Here is a 12,226-nt window from a genome sequence, read left to right on the forward strand (position 1 = left end):
AATCCAAACAAATAACAAATTTGTAAAACCCAAATGTTGGATTCAAAGCTTCGAAGCTTTTTAATGTTTGTCAATGGAGAACTCTTTGCTACTGTAATTTTAGAGATAATATCGATGTATTTATTGAAGAGGATGAGATTTGGATTTGTATGAAATAGAGAAATATTTCAAAATCTTTTTGAAATGAGATGAAAACGTGTAACGACCCGGCCAGTCGTTTTTAGAATTTACGCTCTGATCCCCTATTTACTGCTTTCCCCGTGTTTATTTCTGCTATTTTAAATTTGCCTGGATGGTCGGTTTTGAAGTTCGGAGAGTTTTGAGACACTTAGTCCCTAAATGAGAGCTTAAGTGTTGGAAAGTTGACCGTAGTCAAAACAATATGAAGACGGCCTCGGAATGGATATTTCATGGTTCCGTTAGCTCCGTTGGGTAATCTCGGGTTTAGGGGCGTGGTCGGATTGTGTTTTGGAGGTCCGTAGCTAATTTAGGCTGAAATACCGAAAGTTAGATTTTTTATGATTCCGGTTCGGTAGTGAGATTTTGATTCGAGGTTCAGAATGGAATTCCGAAAGTTGGAGTAGCTTCGTAGTATTGATCTGACGTGTGTGCAATATTTCAGGTTATTCGGACGAGATTTGATAGACTTTTTGATCAAAGGCGTATTTTGGAAAATTTGAAGTTCTTAGGATTGAATCCATGGTTAACTTGAGGTTTTGATGTTGTTTTAGGCGTTTTAAGGATTGGTACAAGTTTGGACAGTAGTATTAGACTTGTTGGTGCCTTTGGTTGAGGTCCCGGGGGGCCTCGGGATGATTTTGGATGGTTGTCGGGGAGTTTGAGGGGTGTGTGCGGCTGCTGAACTTTGCTGCTTCTGGTATTTCCGCACCTGCGGTTTGGGGACCGTAGGTGAGATGCCGCACATGCGGAAGGGGAGCCGCAGAAGCGGATTTTGAGGAATTGTCAGGGGATCGCAGATGTGGTTATGGGACCGCACCTGCGAAGCCGCAGGTGCGGAATGTTGAGCGCAGGTGCGGTTGGCCTGTTAAGTGAAGAACCGCGGAAGCGGTCATGAGGCCGCATATGCGGGACTGCAGAAGCGGTCCATAGGCCGTAGATGCGGAAACTGCTGGACAGTTGATTTAAAAGGGGTTCCGCGACCTTGGGGTTATTTCCACCATTTTTATCTCGTCTTTGGAGCTTTTTGGGCGGTTTGAAAGAGGGTTTTCAAGGGAACTTCATTGAGGTAAGGAATTTGGACTTAAAACTCGTTCCTATGTCATTATTTCACGGATTAGTGCTAGAAATTTTTGAAATTAAGGGTGAAAATTTCGGAAACTAGGCCTTAGTATTGGAGACCTTTGACTGAGGATTTGATGGACCATTTGAGGTCTTATTTTGGTACTTTTGGTATGAATGAACTCGTGAGAGTGTGAGGATTCTGAAAATATAAATTTGACCTGATTCCGAGATGTGGGCCCTAGGGGCGTTTTGGTCATTTTACCTAATTTCGCGTATTAGCTTAGAATTTAATTGTAGAATTAGTTATTTGAAGTGTTATTTACATTATGAAATTTAATTAAATAGATTTCGGTCATTTGGAGTCGGATACTCGTGGCAAGAACGTGGTTTCCGGTTGATTTTGAGCTGGTTCGAGGTAAGTGGCTTGCCTAACCTTGTGTGGGGGACCTTCCCCTTAGGATTGGTATATTTGTTAATTGAAATGACTTGTACGTAAGGTGACGAGTGCGTACTTGTGCTAATTATTGAAAAATCCGGTTTTTTTAAAGTAATTTTAATTGTGTTTCTTTTTTTTTCCTGTGTATACTACTGGCAATTTAAGCCTGTTGTTAGTATAGGGAAGCATGTCTAATTGACTTAACTGCTTTACTTGCCCAAACTGCCTTATTTGGATTATGTGCAGCATGCTAGGCTAGAAGTACCTGTTTTACCTTAGTATGGAATTTGAATTGAATTGTGTATTTCTTCGTGTTGTTGCTGTGTGTTTACTTTGGGACTACGGGACGGTATCCCGGTGGATCCCCCTGTATATTTACATTGGGACTACGGATTTGTATTCCGGTAGATCCCCCCTGCACATTTACTTTGGAACTACGGGACTGCACCCGGTAGATTCTCCCTGTACTGGATATTTACATTTGGGACTACGGATCGGATTTCTGGTAGATCCCCGCGCATTATGAGTTGGACTACGGGACTGCACCCGGGAGATTCACTGGATATTTATATTGGGGACTACAGGACGGTATCCTGGGAGATCCCCGGTTGTTATCTCTGTGTTGAGTTGTACTCCTTTCCGTAATTATTTGTCTTTGTAATAGTTGCTGTTGTTCTTTCTATTCTATGTTATTTCTTAATGTTTCACTTAATTATACTGTCTTATTCTACACTGTTAATACCTTAGATTTCATTTAATCTCAGTAGGGCCCTGACTTTCCTCGTCACTACTCGACCGAGGTTAGGCTTGGCACTTACTGAGTACCGTTGTGGTGTACTCATGCCCTTCCTGCGCATGTTTTTCATGTGTAGATCCAGGTACCTCTACTCAGACTTACCATCCTTGAGGCGAGGCGATCTTTCGGAGACTTCGAGGTATATCTGCCGCGACCGCAGACCGAAGAGGCTCTCTCTATTCTCTTATGTAGTTATAACCCTTCTGTATTTACTTTGTTTAGACATTCTGGAGTTAGAACACTATATAGTATTCTTAGCTTGTAATTTATGGGATTCCGGGTTTTGGGAATATGTATTAGTTTTTGAGAGTTAACGTTGTGTACACCTTTAAACGTTGTTTTATTACTCTATCTCTATTTTAATTTGTTTCTTCCGCAATTTGGTTATTTTTCCGCAATTTAGGCTTACCTAGTCGTAGAGACTAGGTGCCATCACGATGGTTCACGGAGGGCGAATCGGGGTCGTGACAAGTTGGTATCAGAGCTCTAGGTTCATAGGAGTCATGAATCACAAGTCGGTTTATTAGAGTGTCACGGATCGGTACGGAGACATCTGTACTAATCTACGAGAGGCTATGTAACCGTTAGGAAAATTCCACTTCATTTGACTTCCCTGTCTGCCAGATTCTTGACATCACTAATTCTAAACCTCTGTCTTCCATTCTCTCACAGATGGTGAGGCCACGTACTACCGGAGATAACCACGCACCTGCACGAGCTGCCACCGAGGAGCCACCAGCAGCTCCAGTTGGAGCCCAGACACCTGATACGCCTACTACTACTACTCCAGCACTTCAAGAGGCCGTAGCACAGTTCCTGAGCATATTTGGTACACTGGTTCAGGCAGGGTTGATTCAGGTTGTACCAACTACTTCACAGATCGGGGGAGGGACCCAAACTCCCGGCATCCCCACTCTAGAGCAGCAAGTCTCATTGGTCGGGTTCCAGGTGTCATGGAGACATAGCCTGTGGTCCCAGTCCGGCGGGTGGAGAGGGCCTCTCGCCGAGTAGAGGATAGGTGGGTCGAGTAGAGAGAGGACAAACGAGGTCAGGAGAGAGAGTATAGGGAAGCGAGGAGACCTCGTAGACCGGAGAGGCCGATTGGTCCTTATTTTGGAGGAAGAGTACGCATGGTAGAGGTTTTGTGGGTCAGCCAGCTCAGTTTGCATCTCAGACTTCACACATAGTGTTTTAGGTGTTCAGGGGTCTCAGAGTACCCGTACCGCACAGTTTTTACTGCTAGGTCGGCCGCGAGGTTGTTTTGAGTAAGCTGACACAGGCCATGTGGTGAGGGATTGCCCTAGACTTGGGAGGAGTGCACCTTCACAGGCTTCTCAGCTGCAGCGTGCCCCGCAGAATTCTCAGGCTATGATTACAGCATCAGTTGCTACCCCACCTGCTCAGCCAGCTAGAGGTGGAAGTCAGGGAGGTAGAGGTTGCCCTAGAGGGGGAGGCCAGGTCAGATACTATGCCCTTCCTTCCCGTACCGAGGTTGTTGCCTCCGATTCTATCATCACAGGTATTATACTAGTTTGTCACAAAGATGCATCGGTTCTATTCGATCCAGGCTCCATTGATTCTTATGTGTCTTCTTATTTTGCTCCGCAATTGGGAGTACCTCGGGATTCTTTGAGTTCCCCTGTTTATGTTTCTACTCCTGTGGAAGATTCTCTTGTTGTGGACCGTGTTTATCGGTCGTGTTTGGTTGCTCTTAGTGGTTTTGAGACCAGAGCCGATTTATTGTTGCTCAGCATGGTAGATTTTCATGTTATCTTGGGCATGGACTGGTTGTCACCCCATTATGCTATTCTTGATTGTCACGCCAAAACCGTGACACTCGCTATGCCAGGTATACTACGTGTTGAGTGGAGGGGTGCTTTAGATCACACTCCCAGTAGAGTTATTTCTTTCCTTAAGGCTCAGCGAATGGTTGAGAAGGGGTGTGACGCGTATCTAGCTTATGTGAGAGATGCCAGTATTGATACCCCTTCAGTTGATTCAGTCCTAGTAGTACGGGATTTCCCTGATGTGTTCCTAACTGATCTTCCGGGCATGCTGCCTGATAGAGATATTTATTTTGGCATTGATCTGTTGCCTGGCACTCAGCCCATTTCTATTCCTTCGTATCGTATGGCTCCTCCTGAGTTGAAGGAGTTGAAGGAGCAGTTGCAGGAATTACTTGATAAGGGTTTCATTCGGCCCAGTGTATCGCCATGGGGTGCTCCTGTCTTATTTGTGAAGAAGAAGAAGGATGGTTCTATGCGTATGTGTATTGATTATCGCCAGTTCAACAAGGTGACAGTGAAGAACCGTTATCCTTTGCCTCGTATTGATGACCTATTTGATCAGCTACAGGGTGCTTGTGTGTTTTCTAAGATTGACTTGCGTTCAGGCTATCATCAGTTGAAGATTTGGGAGCCAGATATCCCGAAGACTGCCTTCAGGATTCGGTATGGTCATTACGAGTTCCTTGTTATGTCAATTGGGCTGACCAATGCCCCATCAGCCTTTATGCATTTGATGCACAGTGTGTTCCGGCCATATCTTGCCTCGTTTGTCATTGTGTTTATTGATGATATTCTGGTGTATTCCCGAAGTCTGAAGATCATGAGCAGCACCTGAGGACAGTGCTCTCGAAATGTGAGTTTTGGTTGGATTCAGTGGCGTTCTTGGGTCACGTGGTCTCGAGAGAGAGTATTCGGGTGGATCCGAAGAGAGTAGAGGTAGTGCAGAGTTGGCCCAGACCATCCTCAGCTGCAGAGATCCGCAGTTTTCTTGGCTTGGCGGGTTATTACCGTCGATTTGTTCAAGGGTTTTCATCTATTGCAGCACCTATGACCAGAGTGACCCAGAAGGGTGCTCCATTCCAGTGGACGGAAGAGTGCGAGGAGAGCTTTCAGAAGCTCAAGGCAGCTTTGACTACAGCCCCCGTTTTGATATTGCCTATCGGTTCAGGGTCTTATACTGTCTATTGTGATACCTCGAGAATTGGTCTTGGAGCACTATTGATGCAGGGCGGTAGGATTATTGCCTACGCGTCCAGATAGTTGAAGGTACACAAGAAGAGTTACCCGGTCCATGATCTTGAGTTAGCTGCTATTGTTCACGCCTTGAAGATCTGGCATCATTATTTGTACGACGTGCCTTGTGAGATTTATACTAATCACCAGAGTTTGCAGCATCTGTTCAAGTAGAAGGACCTTAATTTGCGTCAGAGGAGATGGCTAGAGCTGCTGAAGGATTATGATATCACTATCTTGTATCACCCGGGCAAGGCCAATGTGGTGGCCGATGCTTTGAGCTGCCGGGCAGAGAGTTTAGGGAGTTTGGCTTATTTACCAGCAGCATAGAGGCCTATGGCAATGGATGTTCAGGCCTTAGCCAGCCAGTTTGTGAGATTGGATCTTTCGGAGCCCAACCGGGTTCTAGCTTGCGTAGTCTCTCGGTCTTCCTTGTTTGATCGTATCCGGGAGCGTCGTTTTGATGACCCTCATTTGCTTGTCCTCAAGGACAAAGTGATGCATGGCAATGCTCGAGATGTGACTTTAGGTGATGATGGAGTATTGAGGATGCACGTTCGCATTTGTGTACCCAATCTTGATGGGCTTCGGAAGTTGATTCTAGAGGAGGCCCATAGTTCGCGGTATTCCATTCATCCGGGTGCCGCAAAGATATATCAGGATTTGACGCAACACTACTGGTAGAGGCGGATGAAGAAAGATATTGTTGGGTTTGTAGCTCGGTGCCTTAATTGTCAGCAGGTGAAGTATGAGCACCAGAGACCGGGTGGATTGCTTCAGCAGATAGAGATTCCGGAGTGCTGAAGGATTATGATATCACTATCTTGTATCACCCGGGCAAGGCCAATATGGTGGCCGATGCTTTGAGCTGTCGGGCAGAGAGTTTGGGGAGTTTGGCTTATTTACCAATAGCATATAGGCCTATGGCGATGGATGTTCGGGCCTTTGCCAGCCAGTTTGTGAGATTGGATCTTTTGGAGCCCAGTCGGGTTCTAGCTTGCGTGGTCTCTCGGTCATCCTTGTTTGATCGTATCCGGGAGCGTCATTTTGATGACCCTCATTTGCTTGTCCTCAAGGACAAAGTGATGCATGGCGATGCTCGAGATGTGACTTTAGGTGATGATGGAGTATTGAGGATGCACGTTCGAGTTTGTGTACCCAATGTTGAAGGGCTTCGGGAGTTGATTTTAAAGGAGGTCCATAGTTCGCGGTATTCCATTCATCCGGGTGCCGCAAAGATATATCAGGATTTGAGGCAGCACTACTGGTGGAGGCGGATGAAGAAAGATATTGTTGGGTTTGTAGCTCGGTGCCTTAATTGTCAGCAGGTGAAGTATGAGCACCAGAGACCGGGTGGATTGCTTCAGCAGATAGAGATTCCGGAGTGGAAGTGGGAGCGGATCACCATGGACTTCGTATCTAGGCTCCCACGGACTTTGAGGAAGTTCGATGCCATTTGGGTTATTGTGGATTGGCTGACCAAGTCCGCGCATTTCATCCCTGTGTGTACTACATATTCTTCGAAACGGTTGGCGGAGATTTATATCCGGGAGATTGTTCGTCTGCATGGTATTCCAGTTTCCATGATTTCAGACAGAGGTACTCAGTTCACATCGCGATTCTGGAGAGCCGTACAGCAGGAGTTAGGTACTCGGGTGGAGTTGAGCACAGCATTTCACCCTCAGACGAACAGACAATCCGAGCGCACTATTCAGATTCTTGAGGATATGCTCCGTGCATGTGTGATTGAGTTTGGAGGTTCTTGGGATCAGTTCTTGCCATTGGCGGAGTTTGCCTACAACAACAGCTATCAGTCCAGTATTCAGATGGCACCGTACGAGGCCTTATATGGTAGGCGATGTAGGTATCCGGTGGGTATGTTCGAGCAGGGTGAGGCTAGGTTATTGGGCACAGACTTAGTTCAGGATGCTTTGGAGAGAGTCAAGGTGATTCAGGATAGACTCCGTACAGCCCGATCCAGATAGAAGAGTTATGCGGACCGCAAGGTTCGTGATGTTTCCTACATGGTTGGAGACCGGGTTTTGCTCCGGGTTTCGCCTATGAAGGGCGTTATGAGATTTGGGAAGAAAGGAAAGCTGAGTCCGAGGTTTATTGGCCCTTTTGAGATTTTGAGACGCGTTGGGGAGGTTGCTTACGAGTTTGCCTTACCTCCCAGCTTGGCAGGAGTTCATCCGGTATTTCATGTTTCGATGCTCCGGAGGTATCACGGTGATCCGTCGCACGTGTTGGATTTCAGCCCAGTCCAGTTGGAGAAGGATCTATCTTATGTTGAGGAGCCAGTGGCAATAATGGACAGGCAGGTTAGGAAGCTGAGGTCAAAGAACATTGCATCGGTGAAGGTTCAGTGGCGAGGTCAGCCGGTCGAAGAGGCGAATTGGGAGACCGAGCAGGATATGCGCAGCCAGTACCCTCATCTTTTCACTACTTCAGGTATGTCTTTGTGCTCATTCGAGGATGAACGAATGTTTAAGTGTGGGAGGATGTAACAACCTGGCCGGTCGTTTTTAGAATTTATGCCCCGATCCCCTATTTACTGCTTTTCCCGTGTTTATTTCTGCTATTTTGAATTTGCCAGGATGGTCGGTTTTGAAGTTCGGAGTGTTTTGGGACACTTAGTCCCTAAATGAGAGCATAAGTGTTGGAAAGTTGACCGTAGTCGTGTGACGACCCGGCCCATCTCACGTGAGTTACCGCCCCGTTTTCCCCATATTATGTTTCTTTATGCTTCATTATCGGTATTTGAGGTAATCGAGTTGGATTGGTTTGGTTTTGGTAGGAAATGAGACATTTAGTCTCTTTAAGGAAAGCTTGTTTTGGAAAAGTCAACCGGAAGTTGACTAGTTAGTTAGAGGGCTCGGATGTGATTTCCGGTGATTCGGTTAGCTTCGGGGGATGATTTGTGACTTAGGAGCGTGATCGGAATTGGTTTTGGAGGTCCGGTGTAGAATTAGGCTTGAATTGGCGAAGTTAGTATTTTTGGCAAATTCCGGTTGGTAGGTGAGATTTTGATCCGAGGGTCGGAATGGGATTCCGAGAGTTGCAGTAGCTCCGTTAGGTGATTTTGGATGTGTGCGCAAAATTTCAGGTCATTCGGAGATGTTTTGGTCGGGGTTTTGATCGAATGCGTATTGCAGAAGTTTTGAAGAAACTTAGGCTTGAATTCGATGTGATTTAATGGTTTTAGCGTTGTTTGACGAGTTTTGAGGATTGGAACAAGTTTGAATAATGTTTTAAGATGTGTTGGTAACTTTGGTTGAGGTCCCGGGGGCCTCGGGGGTGATTTCGGGTGCTAACGGAAGGAATTTCAAGTTGGAAAATTGCAGGTTTTTGGTTGCAGCAGGTGTTTCCGCATCTGCGGAAAGGAGATCGCAGATGCGGTCTCGCAGAAGCGAGCTAGGCCTCGCAGGAGCGGAAATAGGAGCCCAGGTCAGGTTCCGCAGAAGCGGGACATTGGGTCGCTTAAGCGGTCCAGCAGATGCGAANACAACAGCTATCAGTCCAGTATTCAGATGGCGCCGTATGAGGCCTTATATGGGAGACGGTGCAGATCCCCAGTTGGTTGGTTTGAGCCCGGCGAGGCTAGACTATTGGGGACAGAGTTGGTGCAGGATGCCTTAGAGAAGGTGAAGGTGATCCAGGAGAGACTTCGTACAGCTCAGTCGCGTCAGAAGAGTTATGCGGACCGGAAGGTTCGAGATGTATCTTATATGGTGGGCGAGAAGGTCTTGTTGAAGGTTTCGCCTATGAAGGGCGTCATGAGATTTTGAAAGAAAGGAAAGTTGAGTCCACGGTTCATTGGTCCTTTTGAGATACTTCGGAGAGTTGGGGAGGTGGCCTACATGCTTGCTTTGCCACCCAGCTTGTCGGGAGTTCACCCGGTATTTCATGTTTCTATGCTCCGGAAGTATGTTGGGGACCCGGCCCATGTGTTAGACTTCAGCACGGTTCAGTTGGGTAATGACTTGACTTATGATGTGGAGCCAGTGGCTATTTTGGGTCGTCAGGTTCGAAAGTTCAGATCAAAGGATATAGCTTCGGTGAAGGTGTAGTGGAGAGGTCGGCCCGTGGAGGAGGCTACTTGGGAGACCGAGCGGGAGATTCTGAGCAGATATCCTCACTTGTTTGAGACTCCAGGTATGTTCCTTGACCCGCTCGAGGACGAGCATTTGTTTTAGTTGGGAGGATGTGATGACCCGGCCCGTCGTCACGTGAGTTACCGCCCCGTTTTCACCATATTATGTTTCTCTATGCTTCATTATCGGTATTTGAGGTAATCGAGTTGGATTGTTTTGGTTGTGGTAGGAAATGAGACATTTAGTCTCTTTAAGGAAAGCTTGTTTTGGAAGAGTCAACCGGAAGTTGACTAGTTAGTTAGAGGGCTCGGATGTGATTTCTGGTGATTCGGTTAGCTTCGGGGGATGATTTGTGACTTAGGAGCGTGATCGGAATTGGTTTTGGAGGTCCGGTGTAGAATTAGGCTTGAATTGGCGAAGTTAGTATTTTGGCAAATTCCGGTTGGTAGGTGAGATTTTGATCCGAGGGTCGGAATGGGATTCCGAGAGTTGTAGTAGCCCCGTTAGGTGATTTTAAATGTGTGAGCAAAATTTCAGGTCATTCGGAGATGTTTTTGTCGGGTTTTTGATCGAATGCGTATTGCAGAAGTTTTGAAGAAACTTAGGCTTGAATTCGATGTGATTTAATGGTTTTAGCGTTGTTTGACGTGTTTTGAGGATTAGAACAAGTTTGAATAATGTTTTAAGATGTGTTGGTAAATTTGGTTGAGGTCCCGAGGGCCTCGAGGTGATTTCGGGTGGCTAACGGAAGGAATTTGAAGTTGGAAAATTGCAGGTTTTTGGTTGCAGCAGGTGTTTCCGCATCTGCGGAAAGAAGATCGCAGATGCGGTCTCGCAGAAGCGAGCTAGGCCTCGCAGGAGCGGAAATAGGAGCTCAGGTCAGTTTCCGCAGAAGCGGGACATTGGGTCGCTTAAGCGGTCCCGCAGATGCGAAGTTGGATCGCAGAAGCGGAAAGTCGCCTTAAGTGAAAGGTCCGCAGGAGCGGACATTGACCGCATAAGCGGAAGGCGCAAAAGCGGGAATTAATCCGCAGAAGCGGAAATAACTGGCAGGTTAAGTAAGAACATCTTCTTCGCGAATTTTTGAAAGAGTGACATTTTGGACTCCGAACCTTGAGAGCTTTGAGGCGATTTTGAAGAGGGATTCGAGGGCTATTATCAGGTATGAACTCTTGGACTTAGAGCTTGATTTTATGGTGTATAAACATGAATTTGGACTAAATAATCAAGGAATCAAAGGTCAAAAATGGTGGTTTAGGGCTTGAATTTAAGAGAGTTTAAAATAGGGATTTGAGGGGCCAAATGGACCCCGATTTTGATGATTTTGATATGTATGGACTCGTGGCGAGACGAGGAATCCGGAGATGTGAATTTCGTAATTTTTCGAGAAGTGGGCCCGGGGCTCGGGTTTTGCCAACTTCGTGATTTTTGATATTTTTCGAGTCTTTTCGATTGGGTTATGACCCATTAGCCTATTGTGATGTATTCCTTGTGGTTTTGATCAGATTCGACGCGCGAGGAGGTCGATTCGAGGGGAAAAGGCATAGCGAGCTAGACTTTGACCGGCTAGAGGTGAGTAATGATTTTAAATGATGTTCTGAGGGTTTGAAAACCCCGGATTTGCACAACTTGGTGCTATGTTGAGATGAGACACGCGTTCCATGACGAGCGCGGGGTCATTTACTATTGGGGACTGTGACTTGGTCCAGTCCGGATGATATTTTACCGCGTATTAGCAATGACTTGTTGTTTTCACTATGATTTGGGCTTATTGCCATATTTGGGGCTTATTGCCGACTGTTTGAACTCTTTATGAACTATCATCACTGTTTTCCTCACTGTTTGAAATATTATTTGAACTCAGTCCATGTGATTTACACTGTTTCTTGAACTCAGCCATATTTACTCAAACTTGGAGTTTTAAACTGATATTTGAACTATTGTTTGAGCTGAGTATTATTGCTTTACTGTTGCCCGAGGGGCTGTTGACTATTTCTGGACTGATTGAGGCCGAGGGCCTTATGTGAGGGCATGATGAGTGAGGTGAGGAGGCTTTCAGGCCTCGTATTGATACTGTTCAGGCTTTCAGGCCTTGTTGATAGCGCTTGGGCTGTAGGAGCCCCTCCGGAGTCTGCACACCCACAGTGAGCGCGGGTACCCATCTAGAGTGATTAAATATTGAACAGTGGTAACAATGACACTGTTATACGCGTTTGGTCAGGTAACAATGACTGACCAGTCAGGTAACAATGTCTGACCAGTGGTAACAATGGCACTGTAACACGCGTTTGGTCAAGTAACAATGGCTGACCGGTCAGGTAACAATGGCTGACCGGTCAGGTAACTCAGTCCACGTGATTTACACTGTTTCTTGAACTCAGCCATATTTACTCAAACTTGGAGTTTTAAACTGATATTTGAACTATTGTTTGAGCTGAGTATTATTGCTTTACTGTTGCCCAAGGGGCTGTTGACTATTTCTGGACTGATTGAGGCCGAGGGCCTTATGTGAGGGCATGATGAGTGAGGTGAGGAGGCTTTCAGGCCTCGTATTGATACTGTTCAGGCTTTCAGGCCTTATTGATAGCGCTTTGGCTGTAGGAGCCCCTTCGGAGTCTGCACACCCACAGTGAGCGCG

The sequence above is a fragment of the Nicotiana attenuata genome, chromosome 9 (genome assembly GCF_001879085.1).
Source record: "Nicotiana attenuata strain UT chromosome 9, NIATTr2, whole genome shotgun sequence".
NCBI lineage: Eukaryota > Viridiplantae > Streptophyta > Magnoliopsida > Solanales > Solanaceae > Nicotiana > Nicotiana attenuata.